The 23,225-nt window shown below is 37.5% G+C and overlaps 1 protein-coding gene across 4 annotated transcripts in view; it reads right to left on the reverse strand.

Annotated features, from left to right (window-relative positions):
- The window catches only part of LOC139955968 (uncharacterized), a 595,985-nt gene that overhangs the window by 502,654 nt on the left and 70,106 nt on the right, over positions 1-23,225 (reverse strand). The gene's annotated exons all lie outside the window — the stretch shown is intronic.

Raw genomic sequence — 23,225 nt, forward strand, 5'->3', positions numbered from 1 at the left:
TTCTGTACAATAGAGTATCCAAAATTTTGAGAAGCAAGGAAAAACAGCTCTCTTGCACCAGGCCATCAACAGAGCAGTTATTGTACGGGATGCTGCTACATTTCACAAAATTATAAATAGGATGTGTGCAAAATATTTTAAATAGTTATGTACAAATGATACAACTTATCGCAGCAATCGATAAATGTTGCATGGAAATTGGCTAGACAGGTTCTGACAGGGGAAGTAAAAAACAAATGATGTTACTGTTTGTTTACTTTCTCTGCACTGGGACTCTGGTCTGTCAAACAAACCATACCAAGATGCTATGCACATTACAGTACGTATGGTATGTGTAAACGTGTATAGTGTTAATATACACACTTTACTGATCAGATTTTTACTGTTTATAACATACAGTTCAGTGCTGGAACACATAATTAGAGGGACAGAAATTCAAGTACACATGTTAAACTAGAGACAAGCGCAGACAAGGATGTATTTGGTCGGATAGTGACAGAGTAGATATGCTTAAAAGTTAGCATAGCCAAAGTTAGGCCTAAGTTAGGCTTAGTTTGCAGTAGACTAGATAGTCAATATCAAAGACTGTTACTCAATGCCAGTTGAAATTTGTGAAGGATCCTCAGCCAGTATCGTGCACACAGAGCTAAAAATCCGCTGACCAAACTGCATTTCCTTGATGTACAATTTGTTGCAGATGGCACATGTTACTTTTCTTAACAATAGTAGCATCTTTTTGGTACGCTACACTCTCGTCAGGGATATACTACCCCGGTGACATCAGGATATGAAGGCAAGCTTGAGTTCTCATATTTGACATGTTAGATTTGGACATAGATAGGATTTATACCGCAAGTAAAAAACAAATCTATTACGAGTAGCTTGACCTTAAACATTATTCCATTTAATTATAGTATTTGAAATATAATTTTTCTATAATTGTCTTAACATACATCAATATATCCAGTACCCTCACAGTAGAAGTTTAAAAACAGAAGTATCATATTTTTCAGTAACTTTTCATAGACAAGAGCAATATATCATCATACAGGTTAATACATAAACTACATACTACCATAAACCAGAGTATGAAAGTAACATACCCGTCCACACCCTGTTCCCATTTTTATGTTACTAAGATAAATGAAGATCATTGCTGGCATGTTATCTATCAAGCAGTAATCATCTGCTTGTACTAGTTACCTTGATTACACGCTATCCCAGTCCAGGGTACAGCACACCCATTGGCACAGTTAGCCTCAACTTCACTGCATGCATCCTCTCCACCAGAACAGGAGCAGGTTAGGTTGCAGAAGTCACCATAATAACCAACAGGACATGGGCCATCTGCCAGTACTAAAATTAGCAGTTATATACTTGAAGTAGTTATTAAAGTTATGGCATTGTCACTGGTAACACCAACAGGACAATAAGCTGGCACTAACAGAATTAGAAACAGCTATGAAATGATATTTTACCATCTTATCAAATATTTAAACTTCTGAGACAACATATGAGGTCTTTCACATTAAGTATCATAAAATAAATTTCAATGCTTTTTGCCATATTTAGACAAAGAAATATTTAAAACCTTAATATAAGTACTATGCAATCCATGGATCATGTTGCAGATTTCATTCCAAAATTTGGGTAATATGACCACTTTGAAGTTGATGTCGTCACTACGACTCACTTAGTTTGAAATTCATGAGTCTTGAATTTTACTGACCCCTAACCTTTAAAACATGATGTAGGTACAATCTTAACATGCCTTCAAACAATGCATTCAAACAGTCAATACTTTCTCATGGTAACAACAAAATTCAGCTAATTTGTATTTTGGCATGTCTATATAATACTAAATTTAAATTACAGCTATCTTATTAGGCAATCAACTTGAGTCTAAGCAATTTTCTTGACTTGAAAATAAGTCAACCAAACATTTTAGGTCCTTGCAATACCAGGGAGTTAGAATATATGGCTTGTAGCACTAAAGCAGTACTAAAGAATTAGCCAAACTCTTTAGCCACAAAAGCAGCAGCTTTGTCTATGTTCACATGTATTGTTTAAGTTGAAACCTGTTAATACCTGTTAATACCAGTTAATACCTGTTATTACCTGTCACCAAATACCAGTTGCAACAGGTACCTGTTAAAACCAGTTCAACCGGTATTAACTGGAATTTTCACCTGGATTGTCTATGTTCACAAGTATTGTTTAAGTAGCAGAATTTTAGTTATGGTTAGTTGCTTCTAATATTTCTTGTCACAGTCTTGTAAAACCTCTAACTGGTCGAAAGGTGTCTGCAATAATACATGTATACTACACTGTTCTGCATAGCCCGCAATTGTTTTTTGTGTATGAAGTTAATGTATATTGTCTTGTTGCCAGAACTTCTGATCAGCTATTGATAACACTTGATTAAAGTGAGAGATGTGTGTGTTCAAGGGATGGTCTGTGCTCATTATAATCTCACTGGGCAATCACAGTTACCAACATAGAGTACAAATAACATAATGAAAATACTTACATTGACAGTTTGTTCCTCTCCAGCCATCCTCACATTGGTTGTTTCCACACACACCTGTGTCTAAAGCACAGAGAGTGTTATCTGCACAATGACACTCCTGTTTACAGTTAGCACCAAACTTCCCTGTTTCACACTCTGGAAATAATTGAAGAAGGTAAAATGTAAGTCATGACATTGCTGATGAAGTACTGAAACATGGTTGTGATATCAGAAAACTAAAGAGCACACATTCCAGATATGATCTACATAGCTAAAATAATCTTTCTGAGAGACCTGTAATGTGCAAAGTGATAGAATGTATACTATCAATGAAAGTCAACAAACTTCCTACAAGGTACAGTACCTAGTCATAAAAGTGACATTTCTTCCGATTTTACAGAATGTATAATAGTTGGGTGATCTCCCTTATTTCAAATATCAGGAAGCTCTCTCTACCAAATCCAGAAGCCACAAATGGAGTCTATTGAATGATGACACCACTAACACCATTGAAACTACTGTCAGCATTGAAAGATAAACGGGTATAGCTCCTTGCCATTTTATGAATCGTTAAAAAATTCAGATAGAAAAGGATAATAAAAATGCAATGTTATCACTTAACAATATCAATGTAATATCTTCCTTTTGGGAAGCTTCTTCAAATAAATATAAAGTGCAAATTCACTGTCAGAACCAAAATTTCAATATATTTATTACCATGTTTCAGCAACAAAGAAACCAAATCAGAAAAAAAAAGCTTACAGTGTATAAATTAAGTAATATGACATGTATGTTCATTTCAACACATATAGCTTACCAGATACCCTGACTTGATGTTCATAAGCCAAAAGTGTTGTTAACAACAGTTTTTGAGCAGCTCACACACGTTTCACTAATATGATTAACATTAATATTTCCAAATCGAAACATACATCAGGAAAATAATTTAAACATGATACAAAGAAAGGAAGACCTCATCGTTATAGAGTCTGTATCTACAGCCTATCATTTATTCTAAGCAATTGTATTGGTGACTATTCTAATCGACTCAACAATCTGTTTGTCATACTTTCTTATAAACACAGTATTATTGATACCTTCTGTACAGTTTAGTCCTTTATAGCCAGCAGGACAGAAACAGCCAAGAGGATCAGGATAACAGATGACTGCACCCTGACATCCATCAGCATGGTCATCACCAGAATCATCACATTTATACTCAGCATTCTGACCAAAAACATTCCTGCCATGAACTGTTGATGAAAATATGTATGTATTTATGTAATTTAGATCCTCCTGCAAGCAGGAACTCGTGAAGAAGCCATCATTGGTTTATCAAAGCCTCAAGCTGACCGAAGTCAGTCTCTAAGATTCATATTTAACGTCCATGATAATGAATTGTCAATTGTCAACAACTCTGCGACTGTACGACAAACATTAATCTTGGAGTGACTCGAACTCGGGACCTTATGATTGAAAGGCACCGGCATTAATCACTGAGCTAACACTCCACTCACCTTTGTAATATAGCGAATATCCCTTGCAGCTTGCTAAAGATGGTACTATCGTTGCCCCTGGGGAAAATTATTTTGAGCACTCACAATTATCGTGAGCACTGGTGGTGGGAAGCCAACCCAAGTTAGCAGGGAAGATGTGCGAGAGCATTGAGGTCTTTGACTTTTTACTCCCAAGCTATTATGGAAGCCAAGGAGCAGAATACCTCACCAGTTAAATGAGTAAAATAAGAATTTTTCACCAGTTGAGCATAGTGCAGTGTTATATTGTTTTAGTTTTGCTGTGTCACCACGAGTTGTATTTGACCACTGTCAAAAATTATTAACTTAGTGTGAAAGAGATGTACTGTGTTCATTATACAGTTTGTTTTGTATTCAGAGCTGTCATGAACACTAGTATTGCTTGTTGGGTTATTGTATTTTCTTCTATGTATTTCACATTGTTTTTGTGTAAGAGTGATAATCTGTAATATTACTGTATTGGCTGAGACTGTTGCCTCTGGTGTGTAAGAAGGTTTGAATTTCATTTTGAAGAATTTCATGTTAGCCATTTATTCCATCTGGCATCACGATTCCTTGCAACATATTTTCATGTGTCCAAATTTGACCAAAGAGATTGTTTATTGTGTTTTGTCTGTTGACCTCCGGAATGGCTATCATTTTCTCCTGCGAACCTTGTCTGGCAGAGACGAAGGTACTTAAATCTGTAATAACTCTCGCTATCTGCGGTTTGCTTCACTAATAAGCAGTAAAGTTAGAATTAATGTTGACAAGATTTCTGACAACAAAAACCAGATCGGTGACACAATCTGGCCAGAGACATGTAATCATGAACAGCTGATAAGATTGAGGTTAATTCAAAATTAATACTTAAAATACAAGTGAATGTCTCTTAATGTTGATATTATTTCCTGAATCCAGCTGAAGATCAAACTTGAATTTAATAGTACAATTAATCTTAGTAAACCGTTACAAACATTGAGAGCATCTAGTTACATGTTTATTGAGTGACTGATTATGGTATCATCCCTAACATTTCTTTACTACAAGAGTTGAAAGTGAAGAGCACATTATTAATCAGTGTTGATTCAGCAATTCTTTGCTAAGTGCTGCTTGAGGGTAAAGGTACTTACAGTAACAAGAAAATCATGCATTGTTAATTGTTAAGACAATTAATTAATAAACTTACTATTTTCACAATTGTTTCCACTGAATCCAGGAGGACAAAGACACAGACCAGTTAAATCTGAGCAAACTCCTCCGTTGATACAAGGTTCACATGTATTAGTACAGTCAGGTGGACTCCACATGTTCTCTGGACATTCTAAAATGTAAAAGAATATATTATAACATTGATGAATCAGTTTGCATTTTGTTCTTTCTTGTTTTCATACATTTTGTTCTTCATAAAGTATTGGAAATACAAAGGTTCTACAGTACAAATCTTTAACATACAACATGGTATCCTTGATGTATTTCAAAGTTTTTGCTAATCAAATCTATTTAAACATACAACATGCTATCCTTGATGTAAGGTGAAGCCTGTAGGCAAACTGTCTAAGCTTAGTGCCACCACGGTATGGCGCGAAGCGTTCAATAAAAGTTTGGCCAAAAATGCCTCCAAGATCGCTGGAAATGGCACTTCCCAGGCCTTGTAAGTTGCATCTAAGCATTTTCTATTTGAAATTACTAGCCATATTATACCTTTATCTACTTGTTATGGGGTACCTGTAACTTTATGCCAAAAAGACATTCGTCTTGTCTTTCATCATGCTATGAGCAAGGCATATACCACAAACACATACATGCACATACACACCATTTAGATTGCATAGCTAACCATTGTTATTTGTACCAAAAAGTCAGTGCATGAAATATGAACATTTAAAGAATGTTATCAGTCATGAAGATTTCAGTAAACTCAACCGCCAGTCTTAACTGATTGCACAGATATATTTGTGTATTCAGTATCTCATCCCACACTACAATTTGACACATTGCGATCTTCCCTGCCTAAAGTAAATACCATCCTATAGACTCCACTGTTTTGGGCCAAAAACAGTCAAGATTGAATATCTACCCTGCAGTTAGAATGCTAGCCATACTGAATGCTAATCTTCACAAATTCATGATTAAACACAAAGTGTACTATCTCAGTGGTCAACCCAAATTTATTTTTACACAGGAAAGTAGAAGACACTTGTGTTTACAATCGGATGATGAATCCTAGGCCTTGTTCACACTTAAGAACGCACTCGCCTCAAGTCCGCAGGGACGATTATAATTCCCTTAGTGTGAACGCTCGTGTACTCTTACTTCAAGCCCCCGCGTGCACTCTTAAGAATACTCCTCCTTTCAGGGTTTCTTCAATCCCTCTTGCGTTCTTAATAATTGTAATGTGAACAGTCGCGGACTTATGGTGAACCAAGATCTTCCGATTAATTTATAATATCCGCTCTATCCAGTTGCAATTTGGCGGGTAAATTTTTAAACGTGCAATTGGCCTACCGCACCAATCTGTCTTAGTGTACAGACCAGTGAGGCAAACCTATGTTGTGCTTGTTTGTTCAAGTATCAGTGTATCACCTTTCTTAATCAAAGCACTGCCTAACGACTCCAAACTCACAGGTTTTTGAAGAGGCCAAATTGGTAATTTTATGTTAATTTCGAAACGGATGATTTAGAATCGGTTGAAACGGCAATTACTAAAGGCTAAAACTATAACGTAGGGCCTATCCTATAATGAAGTTAAACTAACCTATGCATAGACCTTACTAGGTCTTTAGACCTAACATTAAATGCCTTTGATGTTGGATTAGCCTCAAATTACACATCAGCAGTAGAACAGTGACTAACAAGATCATTTGCTCATCCAATTGAAGGGTTTGTGAAGTGGTATGGATTGGGTTTGAAATTTGAATACAGTATATACTATTTATGTGCCATAACTGAACGTGATGGCGCAGTGGTGTACGGAGTGGTACGTACCAAATTACGTATTACTCCGTAAACCACTGCGCCGGGACATTCAATTATCACACATAAATAGTATACTGTATTCAAATTTCAAATGAATTGTGGCAACGGCAAACCACAGGGAAATGACCTACTGTATTCACGCCTCAGTACTTGGGGGAGTTTATGCTATCAAGTAACAACTTATTAATGCTCAGTGAACTTGAGGAATGCCTTTCTATGACCAGGTTTGATCGACATGCCTGAAATACTTTACACAATGTACTTTGTGGTGGTTGCACAGTGGTGGTATATTGTTCAGTTCTATACCAGCACTATACAAAAAAGGACTATACAAAAAAGGTCAGCTTCACCTACCTACTGAATAGGATTTGTGTAAATAGACTGGCAAGAATCCATTCAACGCTTTTCTAGATCAAATTGTTTTGCAAAACCTTTGACAGTGAGAACTTCCATGCAACTGTGCAAATATACCCACCTCTTTTTCTCACTTAAGCTGTTATCTATTATTGTGTTGGCAAGATTGATGAAAGACGTACCATGCATGGCTCTGTCTTTTACAAAGCTTCTGTTACACATGGCTGCCTATTTTACTTCTTTGAATTAAGTCATTATAGGAACTATATAATATCTAGTATGACTCATGGCAGCATTGTCTGTTCAAAATTTATATGTGTTTGTACAAAATGTAAACAGTTACTTAATTCTGCTTATTAAAAAATTTACTGGAATTAAATTGTTATTCACATTAAACCTTTTTATTTCTGTAATATTAAAGCATTCGTATTCATTATGCACCAGGTTTAACTACTATAAGCAAGAGCAAGAGTTGATCCCTTCTTCTTTACCTTGCACTACCGGGGTAGAGCCTATAGATACATTGTTGCTTTGATTTCTGCACCATTGTTTTGAAGATATTAAAAATTAAAGTGAGATTTTGGTGACTGCAAATTTATGACCTAAGATATCTGAGACCTGTAGAAATTAGGTAAAACTAAGGTTAGGGAGCAGGAGGGCCATGTCCACATGCCTACCTGAACTACAGTAGGGCATTTTATATTGTGTAAGTTTGTTAAATAAAACTAAACTGTTCCTGTTAGCCACATAAAACACACATGCAGGCATACATGTGATCCCAGAGTTTACCCGCTGATATTAACATACAAGCTTTTAGCTCTCATTATAAATAGGTGGTTAATTGTTCAAGAAAGGGCTGGTACTGTTGAGTAGTGATGAAATGACATCGCATATTAGGTATACTTTATATTTATATGCAAATGCTCCTACTTTGAATGTTATGTAATTATATGTTGACAGAAGGGTTTCATTAACTCAACAGCAGAACACATTTGGTTCTTAAGCTAGTAGATATTTTTAGAGTAACCTCTAGCTATGTATGTAGTTGAGTTGCAGTAGGTGAGAAGGGAGCAAGAGCGCAGTGCTAAAAACGTTCCAAGGTGTAGTAAGGTAGATGGGAAAGTGCAGATGTGGAGTGGGAGACAGCTAAAAGAGCCTTTGTTGTTTGTAAACAAAGGCTGTTGGAGGAATGACATCATTTGAAGCTTGGACAGATGAGAAACCAAGTATTGACCACCTTTGAATATTTGAGTGTATCCCATATGCTCATGTAGCCAAAGATAAGCGACAGAAACTCCACTCAAAGGCAAGGATGTGTATTCTCCTGGGCTATGGAACAGAAACAAAGGGATATTGGCTGTATGATCCTCAACTAACAGTCTTTCATAGTCAAGATGTTCTGTTCAAGGAATTAAGCTATTGGGTCGAGAAGGAGCCTGATGAGCAAGAAGAAAAACAGTACATAATGATTCATTCTTCTAGTGACAAAGAACCAGTTGCTGATGATGTACACTGAAAGTTATGACGATCAGAAAGGGAAAGAAGACAACCCGTCATTATGGAGAACAGGCTGCCCTTGCAGGTGATAAGTTGAACGAGCCAACAACTGTGACAGAAGTGATTCAAGACTAATTAGCCCAGATGAGTCCAAATGGCAGAGAGCCATGGGCAAGGTGGATGAAATCTCTATATGACAATGATAGAGAAGTTGCCAATGGATCGAAAGGCAGTTGGCAACAAGTGGGTGTTCAAAGTCTGGTGCTGAGGGCTCAGTTGAAGGGTACGAAGCTCAACTTGTGAAAACAGGGTTCTCTGAGACATTTGGAAATGAGAATGATGAAACCTTTTGCCCAGTGATCAAATTTGAATCACTTAGAACTGCCACAGCCTTTAGCAGTGAAGAACGGACTGAAGCTGCATCAGATGGACATGAAAACTGCCTTTTTAAATGGCAGCCTTGGAGAGACCTGTGCATACATATGTAACAGCCAGAGGGTTTTGTCGTCAATGGCCAAGAACACCTTCTATGCAAACTTAAACAAAGCATTTATGGCCTGAAGCAGTAACCCCAATGTGATTCCTGCCTCGATCTACATGGCCTCAAAAGGAGAGGTGTTTATCATTGCCGTTTATGTTGATGATATTCTCTTGGCTGGAAAGGGTTATAAACGAATGGAACAAGTCATCTCTCGCCTATCAGTTTGAAGTGAAGTTTATAGAAGAACTCCATATTTCTTGTTATAGTGTAAATCAAGGACTGTACTAATCTGCTGTGGGCAGTTTGCTGTACCTATCAACTATGACAAGACCAAATATAACCTATACATGAGCAGTGTGGCAAGGTTCATTGCCAATCCAACCCAGCAGAACTGTACTGTCATCAAACGTATTATGCGTTTCTTAAAGGTTTCCTAAACTTTGCTCTAATGTACATCAAAGATGGCTCAAAGACTTCAGTGGATACTCGATCAGATGCTGAATGGGCAGAAGATATCGATGACCACATGTCAACCTCAGGTTATTTGTTCCAGACGAGTGGAACTGCAGTCAGCTGCAAGAGCAGAAAGCAAAAAAGTGTTGCACTCTCTACTGCGGAAGCTGAATACATGGCATTGTTGAGTGCTGCATAAGAAGCAGTTTGGTTGCAGGGACTAAACACCTACAGGTATTTGAAAAGTGAATCTACCTCGAGCTACTGTCATCTTTGAATATAACTGTTCTTCCATTCACATCGTGAAAACTCCATAGTTAATCCATGGAATAGCCAAGCACGTAGAATACCATTTTATCCGCCAACAAGATCAGAGCGCAAACATGAAGCTTGAATATTGCGGAACAGAAGAAACCGTGGTGGATATGCTCACAAAAGAATTGCAAGGGGACAAATTTAAACAGCTGAGAAAGACTGTGGAGTCAAAGAATTGACTGGACCTTTTGCCTGCAATTGAATAGTTAAAATATTAAAGTAAACTACTTTTGTCGGACTGTATTTATACTGTATCTTTGTGTTATGCGTTAGCGTTATTTTTGTTAAGTATATGAACCCTAAAAAAATTGCATTATACTGTTACTCTTTATATAAACTCTGATGTCAAAGAGCCTGTAGCAATTACTGAGAAAGTTTCATACCTGTAGTTTTATGAGAATGAAGTTCTGTACAAAGTAAACAGAAACTCAGAGCTAGCCTAGGGAGGGGTAATCACAACTTTGTTTGCAAATCAGGGCTTTTTATGTACAGGTACCACAAAAAGTATATTTAATACGTGGTAAAATAGACAAGTATTCTTGTATTGTTAGAATAGAAAAAAACATAACAATAAGACTTAATTTCAATATTTTAGAAAACTGGGACTAATTCATAAACCCTTTCCACATTTTGCACAGAAAGCAACACATTTTCAACAAGTTTTATGAATATCCAAGCTTTTGCTGCATATATAACACTGATATATATTTAACACAATGTGCTCATTTTGAAAAGCTTTTTTAACTATTTCCTTGCTATTATTTGGTCAGTGACGCATTTCTTCCTTTCAGGAAGTGCTAAAGATGAGAATGTGGGGGCAATAGATCAACTTCATTTGGGCCTTGTTCATGCTTCAGAACGCACCCGTACTTCTAGTCTGCATTGGTGATTCCCTTAGTGTGAACGCCAAATACTAATACTTAAAGTCCACGGGCCGTCTTAAGAATTAGTCCTCCTTTGGGGGCTTCTTCAATCCCTCTTGCGTTTTTAATAAATATAATATGAACGGTAAGTTATATAAGTTATATAATATCCGCTCTATCCAGTTACAATTGGACGGGTATTTCTGAAGGTGCAGTAAGTAAGTGGGTTTGTTTGTAAACGTATCCAGGCAGTTGCCTTTCTTAACGAAACACTACCGAACAAGGCTATATGCGCACCCATTTCATTTTCCTTTGAGCCTATTCGACCAACACTGCTAACAAGTTACCCTAAAGGTTGTCAGACGAACACAAACTGAAAAACGTAGTCCACTTAAATGTAATAAACTTTAATTCACTGTACACCGACTGCACAGATTTTTGAAGAGACCAAAATTGGTTATTTTTTGTTTATTTCAAAACAGATGTTTTGGGGTTCGGTTACCATGGCAATTAGTAAACCATTATGTCTAGACTGGCCAACAATGAAGTTACATCAGCCTAGGCATAGATCTTACTAGGTCTTTGGACCAAACATTAAATGACTTTGATGTTGGTTAGCCTCAAATATGACATCAGCAGTAAAACGCTGACTAGCAAGATCTTTCACTCATCCATTTGAAGGGTTTGGAAGAAATCTGAATCTGGTTTAACGTGTATAGTGGAAATGATAGTGGTATGGAGTGCTTTGAACACAGTGAGCGATGATGCAATATTGTGGGACAGTGGTGTACAGAGTAGTACTTTATTACTACTTAATACGAAACTCATTCGTTCTTAAATGTAAACAAGGCCTTGTTTTCACACCTAAACCCTTGCAATAAAGAAGACATTTAGTTAACTTATTTCATAAGGGACCATTGCCAAATCTAATCGCTGTCATGAAGGCGTGTGCTCACAAGGCTATTGTTCACTTCTTCAGCTTGGTTATTCACTTGAGTGATCAGCTCTCAGCTGAGACTAAGGGGAAAATGGGAAAATATAAATAGCTGATATGACCTTTTAACCCTTGCGCAGTATGTTAATCTCACAAGCGGACTTAATACGAAACTCATTCGTTCTTCAATGTCAACAAGGCCTTGTTTTCACACCTAAACCCTTGCAATGAAAAAGAAATTTAGTTAACTTATTTCATAAGGGACCATTGCCAAATCTAATCGCTGTCATGAAGGCGTGTGCTCACAGGCTATTGTTCACTTCTTCAGCTTGGTTATACACTTGAGTGATCAGCTCTCAGCTGAGACTAAGGGGAAAATGGGAAAATGTAAACAGCTGATATGACCTTTTTACCCTTGCGCAGTATGTTAATCTCACAAGCGGACTTAATACGAAACTCACTCGTTCTTGAATGTCAACAAGGCCTTGTTTTCACACCTTGTTTCCACACCTAAACCATTGCAACAAAAAAGAAATTTAGTTAAACTTATTTCATAAGGGACCATTGCCAAATCTAATCGCTGTCATGAAGGCGTGTGCTCACAAGGCTATTGTTCACTTCTTCAGCTTGGTTATACACTTGAGTGATCAGCTCTCAGCTGAGACTAAGATTTAATGAGGAGGGGGGCAGTCTATGACATCATTGGTGTGGACAATGAACTTTTTTGTTTAGGACCGAGATGAATAACATTTAGTTTTGTATAATGATTAAGTTTCACAGGTTAACTTTTTCTGGTCTAAAGCTATCAAGGCATCAACAATCGATTCAAGTTTATTTTGTTTGTACGATTGTGTCGCATTAGTGCACAGTTTTTTAAAGCCTATTTGTAATGCAGTATGCCAGTAGGCTTTAGTGTATTATAGGTTGGCATTTGGAAGTTGTATCTATTTTGTACAGTCAAGTAACATGGTAGTAGTTAGGTCCCTGGTGACTTGATAAATAGTTTTGTAATAGCCTAATTAAGTGACTGACGAATGATCACCAAAGATGCATGACTGATATCAAATAAATCAGCAAAATCACTTAGATCAGGATATCAGTGACTACAAAAACAGCGGTTGTTATTTATGTTGTTTTCTTACTTATTTCAAACAGAAGAATTGACAACGTTAACAAGCACCAGACACTGCCAAACCCAATACGCTTTGTACGTGTGCAAATAACAATATGATTTACACACTGACACTGTTCGCGGAAGAAAACGTGCATAGCATCTTGAACTTGTTGTAGGTTGACTTTCGACATAGGTCGGACCACTGATTACTATAGAAAATGAGATGGTTGGACTACAGGAGTAAATATACAATGTTTTCTCCGCCTACCGTGCCAAAAATTAAGAGGAGTCTGTTATCTATGAGCAGAGGCTAGGCTAGTAGATTGTCATCATAGCAGAGTTCAAGTTACGTTTGCTGTTGCAATGGCGGAACAAGTTACAGTAAAGGAACTTATTTTTATTCTTCTACTGCATGTCATGTAACATGAGATTTTATGATAACTTAGTGTTTAATGGGCACCGCAGATGGCAAATATGACCCTCTGTGATATTTATGTTTGTATATGTTCACATGTTTAGGTTATATACCCAGACTGGCACATGTATTGTAAGCTTTGGAGCCTATCGGGTTATATTACACTTAGGCTGTATGTGTTAGTGACTGTAGGGGTGTTCGCTTATAGCGCCCTCGGATAGTCCTCACCGAAGCATTGTTTTAAAATGGCCACGCCCATGTGTCGCTAAACGTAATTGTTGCACACATAACAGTGTAGGCGTTGGTACTGACTTGTTTCCCACCGGATCTTAGTCAATTGTTTCAGTAATGTTTAGGATAAGTTGAAATGGACCAAATGTTTATCAAATTTTGAGCTGCCATTTATATTAGGGAAAAATCCCCATATGTTGGGTAATACAGTTGGAAACAAAAGTTAGGGTAATATGAAAGTGAGCCCCCAGTGATGTTCCATTTGATGCATATATGTCAAAGGGTAAACTGCTCATGTATTGTTGTATTTTCCAGTTATCATTGTGTCCGAGGAACATCACCTAGATATGTCTAAGATCAATGTTAGCTCACTTAGCCAACTTAAAGTCGCTTTCCAAATTATATCTAATAAATTAAAGAAGTGCCTATGATGAATGGTGAGGCTACATTGCTTCTTATACCATTAGAAACTATTCAAGTGGTTTTCTTGTTTTCTTCTTTCACATTTAGAGCTCGCTAGAGGGGAGAGTTAATTCACTGCTTGCCAAGTAAACCAATCTTTGACTGGTCATTTGTGTCACCCTATCTCCACCATGGGTGTCACCACATGGACAACCTTACCACTCCCGGCTTTACATATATGTATAACCAGTCACACGCTTTAAAAAAAAAATAGAAAGATGGATCGAGTTCATAACATTGGCACGGAACTGAGATCGTTTCGAAAACGAGACTCTGGACTAACAGTGTTTTGTTCACAGCTATATGGTAGCCTATTATACGCTATAAGTATTCATTTGCACTGCAAAAGTAACTTAACAAGAGAAAAAGTGAGTCGATGATTATTTGCAGGGTAAGCTGTAACTATTGCAATCTGTGAGGTGGTGTTCTCTGTATTGGTGATTTTTGTTTCGAATTTGCAATTATATTAATTTGAAATATAAAGTGAGATATAAAAAAGTTTTGTAAACCTGTGGCATGGGGTGCTCAATGCATGGAGGTAACGGTAGTTGCAACGATCTACGATTCTGAGCCTAGGCTAGGCCAAAAATCTTCATGTAACCATGACATTGATCCGACCTTTCCTTAGCCTATTCAATTCTGATAAGTTCCACCCATATGGTGCCTTAACGTACTGTTCATTTTCAAAGAGACTACCACTCAATCGCAAACAAAAGCGTAAATCAGCAAGGCCTATTGTAACCCTTATGAAAGGATGCTAGCAACCACTGCTGACTGTGGAAGCACTCTAAACATGCAAACAGACTCAAGCTCCGCCCACTCTGCATATTACTGAGAGCCAGTAGAGCTGTGGTCATGCTTAACTGATTTCAATGAATATACAATAGACGCTCACACGCGATTAGATTTGGCAATGTTCCCTAAAGAGATTTATAACTTGAGCTCAATCATACATATGACTACAAACTTGAAAGCCAATGACCTATTGAAACCACAAGACTGTTGCCATTTATATTTCAATCTTAACCCAAAATTCCTTTCTTCACTAAAAACTACCACTGATAGTAACAGAGAGAATACAATATTGCATAAATAAATCTACAACAATTCAACATAGTGGAGGGCAGGAGAACCAGCGGCAGCCATTTGCGGAACAGCTACACGTACCCGAATACACAATGCACATACTTTGAATATGCAATACACATACCCTGAATACAAAAAACAAAACGGGAGAGGCACTGCTCCCAATACACATACCCCGAATACACAATACAAAACGGGAGAGGCACTGCTCCCAAACATTCCCCAAAAGCCTTCCCAATTCATAAAGGATACTTATAGGGCTACGCACAAAATATGTCCAAATATTCTTTCTTCTGAAAACACCAAGAAAGGTGCAGATTACAACAGTTCCGAGTGAATTATTGGATCAAAAAGAATCCAAGCAGGAAACGAACATTCTAAACACTTTGAGTGGTAGAATGATAAAGGAATTGACCGGAAGGTCTACTATACTCTACTCTAGGCACTATCTACTCTAGGTACTGTCTACTCTAGGCACTGTAGTATGAGAGTGCTAATATTGTGAGGAGACAGCAAAGTGAGGAAAAAGTAAATATGAAGAAACCTATATTAGTATATATAAGATGTGAAAATCAACAAAATACCCACCTCTGACAATAACATTCATAATGGCATGGACTTGTTTACTGTATGCACCCTGTTCCTGGCTCTCAAAGACAACAGATTTCAAAGCACTAGCATCACCACAAGATGTCTTTCCAAAACAAGAGCTGCCTGTTGACCCGTCTGGATCCCTACCTCCATCTCTCCTCCAACGAAGGCTTGCCGTATCTACGCTTGACTCAACCATGACAGTCACGTTATCGCCCATTGATGCACCAGTGGAATACTCCAAAGCTTTAATAGTTGCTGAAAAGAAATTTAGACGTACAGTAAGGTAGTGATACCAGCACACAGTCTGTAATAGTTACAAATTTGTTTCATATTATATTGCTGTGCTATTTGCCTGTACCTGTATGTTGGTAAACCTGCCTTCAAATTGCCAAATTATTGCTTCAAGTTTTCTTATTGATTTACATACTTGTTTAATAATCAGACAAATAAACTATGCAGTTATGTTTATCAAAGTGTGTGTGTACACTTGTGTGTATGTGCAAACATTGTAAACATTTCACAAACTCCTCTTAAATGTGAAGATTGTTTCTTTCTTCAGATATCATGTTTGCAGACTTTTATTTTGGATGACCTTTACATAACAACAATAAACCACAAGGGTTCAATATATGTTATATATTCCATATGAGATACAACCCAGTTTCCCATTAAAAGAGAGATATTGTGTTTACATAGATTTCACACTGTGACCTCTAATGATCTTTGACCTCTAATTAAAACAATAGAGTTCATCTACATAATATGTGATATTTACATACTAAATATGAAATAAATCTACATTTCCATTCTTCAGATTTTCAGACTTGCCTTGTGCTGCCGTCACATGACCATTCAACAGCTGTCTGATTTAATTCAATATGGGGTACGCATACAAAGTTTTATATCCTTCCAATTAAGCATCCGTTTTGTGATACACATAGTGCTTCAAGTGAGGCATAGGGCACACATACACAAACAAAATACACACACACAGACACCATTGTGATTGCAAAGGTTTCAATTTAGACTGCTACCATCACATTTATCATATGTGTAGGTGATCAAACACCTCATACCCATTTACAGAATGAGACTCAAGGACATGTATATCATGTACTAAATCAATGTAAAATATTAATGGTCACAATGAAGGTCAAAGGCCAAAACTGACCAAGTTGGTATAACTGCAAGGTTTATGGAGTTTTCACTTGTGGGTGCATGTACAGGTATGCATGGAAATGGGTTGAGCATCTATGTGTGATCAAGTCATATTGTTGAAATGTCAGAGACAAAGGGCACTGGAATTGAAAGTCTGTTTTTTGTCATTATGAGCGTGCATGTCAAAATGACTATATATAAAGAACCTAAACCATCACTCCCATGTAGGAATCATTAATGTTTGTCATATATATAAAAGTCGAATGTCTATTAAAATTATTATAAATGAGGTATGTGAAGTTGGGTATCAACTTAATTGCTCTGGATTTATGTATACTTGACTTATCCAATGAGGACTGACATAGCGATGCATTCTTCATGTTTATCCTAGTTGCAAGTATTTCTTTTCCCTGTCCCTCTCCCTTTACAGTACAGTATATATATTTGATATTCTTCCTGTTCTAACATTGCCATTTGGATTGTCATCATTGAACATGAAAGTCATGACAAAGAATTGAGTTCTGCCCCGAAAACAATCGAAACACATTGATATTCATTTCTCTCTTCTAAATATTTAGATATTGTAAGAGCTTACATGTATGAAGTTTCATTGCATGAGACCTAGAAATCAAATAAAGAAATAGCATCTATTGAGACACTTACTGTATGTGTTAAAAAATCAACTGCAAAGAAAAAAATTGTAACCCACCACAGCAACAAAATTTTTATTTGAATACAAAACCAGAGCCATGCATCATATATATTTCATATGAGGTGTCATGAAATTCCATTTGTCTTCCAGGATGAATCATATGGAAACCTTAAACACCTTTACTTACACTTACCTACACTTACCCAAATAACCTTTGTAAAGCATAATTCAAACATTCACCAACATGTTGGCTAATGAGTGTACAAATATGGTATCAATATAATTTTCTTTTCTTTGCTGGAAACTTGGCAGGTCGGCATAAGTTGTTAAGCATGAGCAAGTTTCAAAGTGAAATGACATTTGGCTGAAGTGGTACATGGCTGAATCAAGGTGGAAATATGCAGAATCCCTGGGATATTTGTAACTTCCATGATCAAGGGGTGGGGGGCAAAATAGTTTATAAATTTACAAAACTAGGCATTCACATGATTTTTATGAAAAAATCAAAATTGCCTTCGTGAAATATCTTCTTTTTTTTAATGTTAACAAGTTCACAGAAGGATGGAGGGAGCGGGGATGTGTAATGTGCGAGACTCATTGGTTAAATCTTGCCTCATTACCAAGAAAATATTGCACCATAGAAATAAAACCATATGATCTCAATAAGCTCCCAGGTAAGACAGAACCAATTCCTTCCTACATTATATTGCATAGTCTTACAACTTTGCGGAACTGTACTGTTTTTATAATTCATAGTCGGATCAAGTCTGATCATCTCAGAAACAATGCAGGTTGAAAGAGCCTTTTCAAAATACATTCTGGTTATCCTACAAAAGTTGGTATCTCGTTCAACTTTGGGAGTTAAAACTGCATAAGTGATTTTGTGATTTTATAAAGCTTTTTCATGCAATATCATGATTTCTTTTTGATGGTCCAGCCATCTATGATTGATTATTTGATCATACTTCTGGCACAGTTCCAGTTAGTTTTTGAACATCCTGCAAGGTTTATTGACCATGAAATTGAAATAGGAGAACCCATCATGATAACCACCAAACTTTACGGCGTGAATTGTAATGCAACCTCATTCTATCCCGATCTTATATGCTCATCTCCCGGAGAACAAAATCCATTTCCTTTGTCAGGATATAATTGCATTTATCATAATGTTAATGCCATTGTGGTCTCAAGCTTTAACGTTAGCCAGACAATCACTTTTACTTACTGTGCACTATTATATGAGAAGTAAATCCAAAACTGTCTACGTGTTCTTTTTATATTGCTCTTCTTGTTTCAGCTGAAATTTGTCCACTTTTCTGCAATTGTCCCTGATTTCTCGATATTTTTGGAATGCAAATTTCTGAATCTCCTTATCTTGTAAAAACAGGTTGGCAGATATACTGCAATAAAACGTTTTGCAAACGACATATGCTAGGGATTTACGATTAAGGACAACACTATTCTGTTTCAATATTCTAGTAGTGTTATTCGTGCAATCCGGGTCAGAAAGCAGAAAATAATATATTTGGGAAACATAAGAATGGCATTTGCGTATTTGAAAATGTAAAACAAGTTGCCTGTAGATTAAGTGAAATAACATCACAAAAGAATGCAAGGATCAAAATTCTTGGAAAGAGGCCAAGAAATAAAGTACTGTACAAGTGTACGTACAATGTCAAGTTTAAACATTGCTGGGAAGAGACAGGTATGTTACAATGCTTTTGTATTAAAATATGTAGCAGACCAGCTCAATGTAACTCTTTTTGGAAAGTACAGTAAGCCGAGTCAAATAAATGTCGATGTTCTTTGCAATGTTCTCTTTTAAATTCTTTAACTTCAATTACTTATGCTTGCGACGTCTTTCTACGTCGGATTCCACGGATTTAACCAGATTCTAACAAAATACGAATGGACTCGCGGCTTTGGTTCGATTAATTTATTCAGCCATTTTCGTAGAACAATAATTTATTGTGACCAGCCATCAAATAGAATAACCTGCTAGGGTCGAGCTGGTGGCGCTATTTAGAATCATGCGACAGTACACAACATCCCTCCCTTTTTCAGAATACAGAATTTATGATGTAATTGTAAGATCATAATTGTTTTTCCTTACCTCTTCAGTTTTAACAAAGACAGTGATTATAATCAATTTACCTGACTGTTTTATGCTTAATGAACACATTTACAAATGTATCTTTTCTTGCAAACTGAACAGAATTTTGTTGTCTTTTTTTTTGTGTGTGTAATAAACAACTTAGTAACATATATACAAACACTTAATGTGTTCCTGTCTGGCTTGCAACAATTTATGTTACATAATCCTCTAAATATTTAGGTGGTTTCTTAACTCTAACTATTCTTGGACTAGAACATTCTTGTTCCTGACATTCATTGCCAGTTGACTCACTTTGACAATTATCAGTATTACTATCTTGATATGGTGTATCTTCCTCTATGTATTTCTTTAAGTGAGAGGCATTTCTTCTATATAACACCTTGAGGAGATTGGACTGTCACTTGAGTGTGATACTTATCTACAACCTCAAATGGTTCAGGGTTGTATGGTGGTGATAACTTGTTCTGTTTCTCCTGTCTAACAAGTACTTTGTCTCCTAGGCCAATTTCATTATCCCTTGCATTCCTTTTAAAGTCAATGTAGTCTTTAGACTTTTGCTTCATTTCTGCATCTCTATCGGAAACTAAGACATTCTCTCTGACTCCACTTAATTCTGGTAATTTTGTACAAATCTTACGATTAAACATGAGCTCTGCCGGACTCATGCCAGTCGTACTGTGAGGAGTAGAACGGTAAGCCATCAAAAAATGGTTCAATTCACTTCTCCAATCCTTCTTTTCTACCTGGGCAATTTTGAGGGCTTTGAGGAGGGAGCAATTTTGTCGTTCCACCTCACCATGGCTTGGGGCCAAAGTGGTGTCGTTGTCCTATGACTTATGCCACAAGTTTCCAGATAGGCTTCAAACTCAGCGGAAACAAAATTCGAACCGTTGTCTGTCTTTAGCGTTTCAGGGTAACCGTAGTTACTGAATATTGGTCCTAGTGATTTTATCAACTTTTCAGAAGTAATTACTTTCATCACATCTACTTCAAAGAATCTACTGAAATAATCCACAACCACGAATAGGTATTAACCATCTGGTAATGGTCCCATTAAGTCAGCTGCTATGTGCTGCCATGGCATAGTGGGTAGTGGTGTGGTCTGTATTGGATCAGGATTTGATGCTAAACCCACTACTTGACATCCATGACATGTCTTACATTTCGACTCAATATCTCTATCAGCACCTGGCCACCAAACTTTCATTCGGAGCCGTTGCTTACTCTTCACTATCCCCTGATGGCCTTCGTGAGCCAATTCAACGACCTGTGCACGAAGCACTTTTGGAATGACGATTCTATTGCCTCTGAGAACCAAATATTCCACGACTGCTAATTCATTTTTAACCATTTTATATGGACTAGGCAATTCTGACCAATTATCTTTTTGTATGCAATCCCTGAGAAGTGACAATTCTTCATCCACACTACTTTCATCTTCAATTTTCTTGATTGGAATTGCTACTGGTGCAGCGTTTTGAGCAACAAATCTGATATGCTTTTCACCTATGTTGACCCTAGTCCCTACTTTGCCTGTGGTAAGCCTAGACAATGCATCTCTTTGTTCTCTTTACCAGGAATATACTTGACTGTAAAGTTATAGGACTGTAACCTGAGCACCCATCCTTCGATTCGTGCTGATGGTTTTGACCGTTTAGAATAAATATATTCTAGTGGTTTGTGATCAGTTAGCAAATCAAAATCTGTCCCATACAAATAAATATGGAATCTCTCACAAGCCCATACCAGACCCAGCGCTTCTTTCTCGGTCTGAGAATAACGACGCTCAACGTCTGTTAAGCTCCTACTAGCGTACCCGATGATGCGCGCTTCACCATTTTGAATTTGAACTAAGATAGCACCTAGTCTAACTGGACTTGCATCGCTTATTACTTGTGTTTTGTCATTTTTTATCAAAATATGCTAGTGTGTCAGCTTTAGTAAGCACATTTTTCAGACTTTGAAATGATTGCTCTTGCTCTTTTCCCCAACTGAATGTTTCCTCCTTTTTGGTTAGCCGTCTTAATGGCTCAGATATCGTTGTCAAATTTGGGATAAATCTAGAACAATATTGTACCAGACCAAGAAAGCTGCGCACTTCTGAGGCTGAGGTGGGCTGTCTAGCATCTTTAATTGCCTCAACTTTCTCATCACGTGGGCAAATTCCGTCACTAGACAGTTTATGCCCCATGAAAACAAGTTCAGTCATTCGGAATTCACATTTCCGTTTGTTCAGTGTTAATCCAGCCTCTTGGATCCTCTGCAGAACCTTCTCCAGTCTTTGGTCGTGTTCCTCCACATCCTTGCCGTGTACGATAATATCATCGGATATGTTATGGGTGCCATCACATCCACTCACAACTTGCTGAATAATATGCTGTATCCAGTATAGCTCTGGTGCTGAGCTGATGCCGAACATCAGCCGTTTATAGCGGTATAGTCCTCTGTGCGTAACAAATGTAGTAATTGCACGTGACTCCTCGCTTAGCCCGATCTGATGAAATCCCATATTCAGATCTAGCTTACTGAATACCGAGCTGTCGTTCATGTTGTGTATGATCTCCTCTATAGTTGGAATTGGATACCGTTCACGGATTACAGCTTGATTAGCCAATCTCTTGTCGACACAGAGTCTTATGTCTCCTGACAGCTTGGGTACAACTACCACGGGGCTTACCCATGGGGTCGGTCCCACCACTTTCTCAATGATATCCTGTTCCTCTAGCTCTCTCAGCTTCATTTCCACTTTGTCGCGCAAGTTGAATGGTACTCGTCTCACCTTTTGGGCTACCGGCGCGATTTGTGGATCAATATTTATTTTTGCCTCATAGTCCTTCAACTTGCCAATTCCTTCAAAGCACTTTGGAAATTTCTCAAGAACGTCCTCTTTGGTTTCGATTTTCCGGATTCTGGAATTTTGGGGTCCCAGCTCGAGTACCCTCAGTGCCATCGCTGTCTTTTTCCCGAGCAGAGAATCTGCTTTCCCTTTGATTACGAAGAACTCGCTGTTTGTCTCCTCTCCATCGATTTCCGAAGTCGTTTGGAATTTACCGAGTACATTCAGGGGCTTCTGACTCCCATATGCGAAGAGCTGTTTGGTCGCTTTTTCCGATTTGCACTTGACATTATTTGCTTTGAGATACTCCCATGTCTCTTCTCCAATGACGTTGCATGTCGCTCCCGAGTCGATCAGTAATGAAATTGGAACACCCCCTACATTGACTTCCACAAGTCCTGATCCGGTTTGATCCGTCACAATAAATACATATTCATTGTCAGACTGTACCTTGTTTACTTTATCGCTACTTGGGCTGCGTTCCTTTTGAATTCTTTCTGGCTTGGTTTTACACAGCTTCGCGTAGTGCCCCTTTAGTTTACATTTATTACAAGTGGCGTCTCTGGCAGGGCAGTTTGCATCTCTTGCGATGTGACCTATATTGCCACAACGAAAGCATGTCCTTGTAGGCCTATTCTGATTGGGCCTATTTCTGTTCTGTC

This window comes from Apostichopus japonicus, chromosome 2 (assembly GCF_037975245.1).
Source record: "Apostichopus japonicus isolate 1M-3 chromosome 2, ASM3797524v1, whole genome shotgun sequence".
NCBI classification, from domain to species: Eukaryota; Metazoa; Echinodermata; class Holothuroidea; order Aspidochirotida; family Stichopodidae; genus Apostichopus; species Apostichopus japonicus.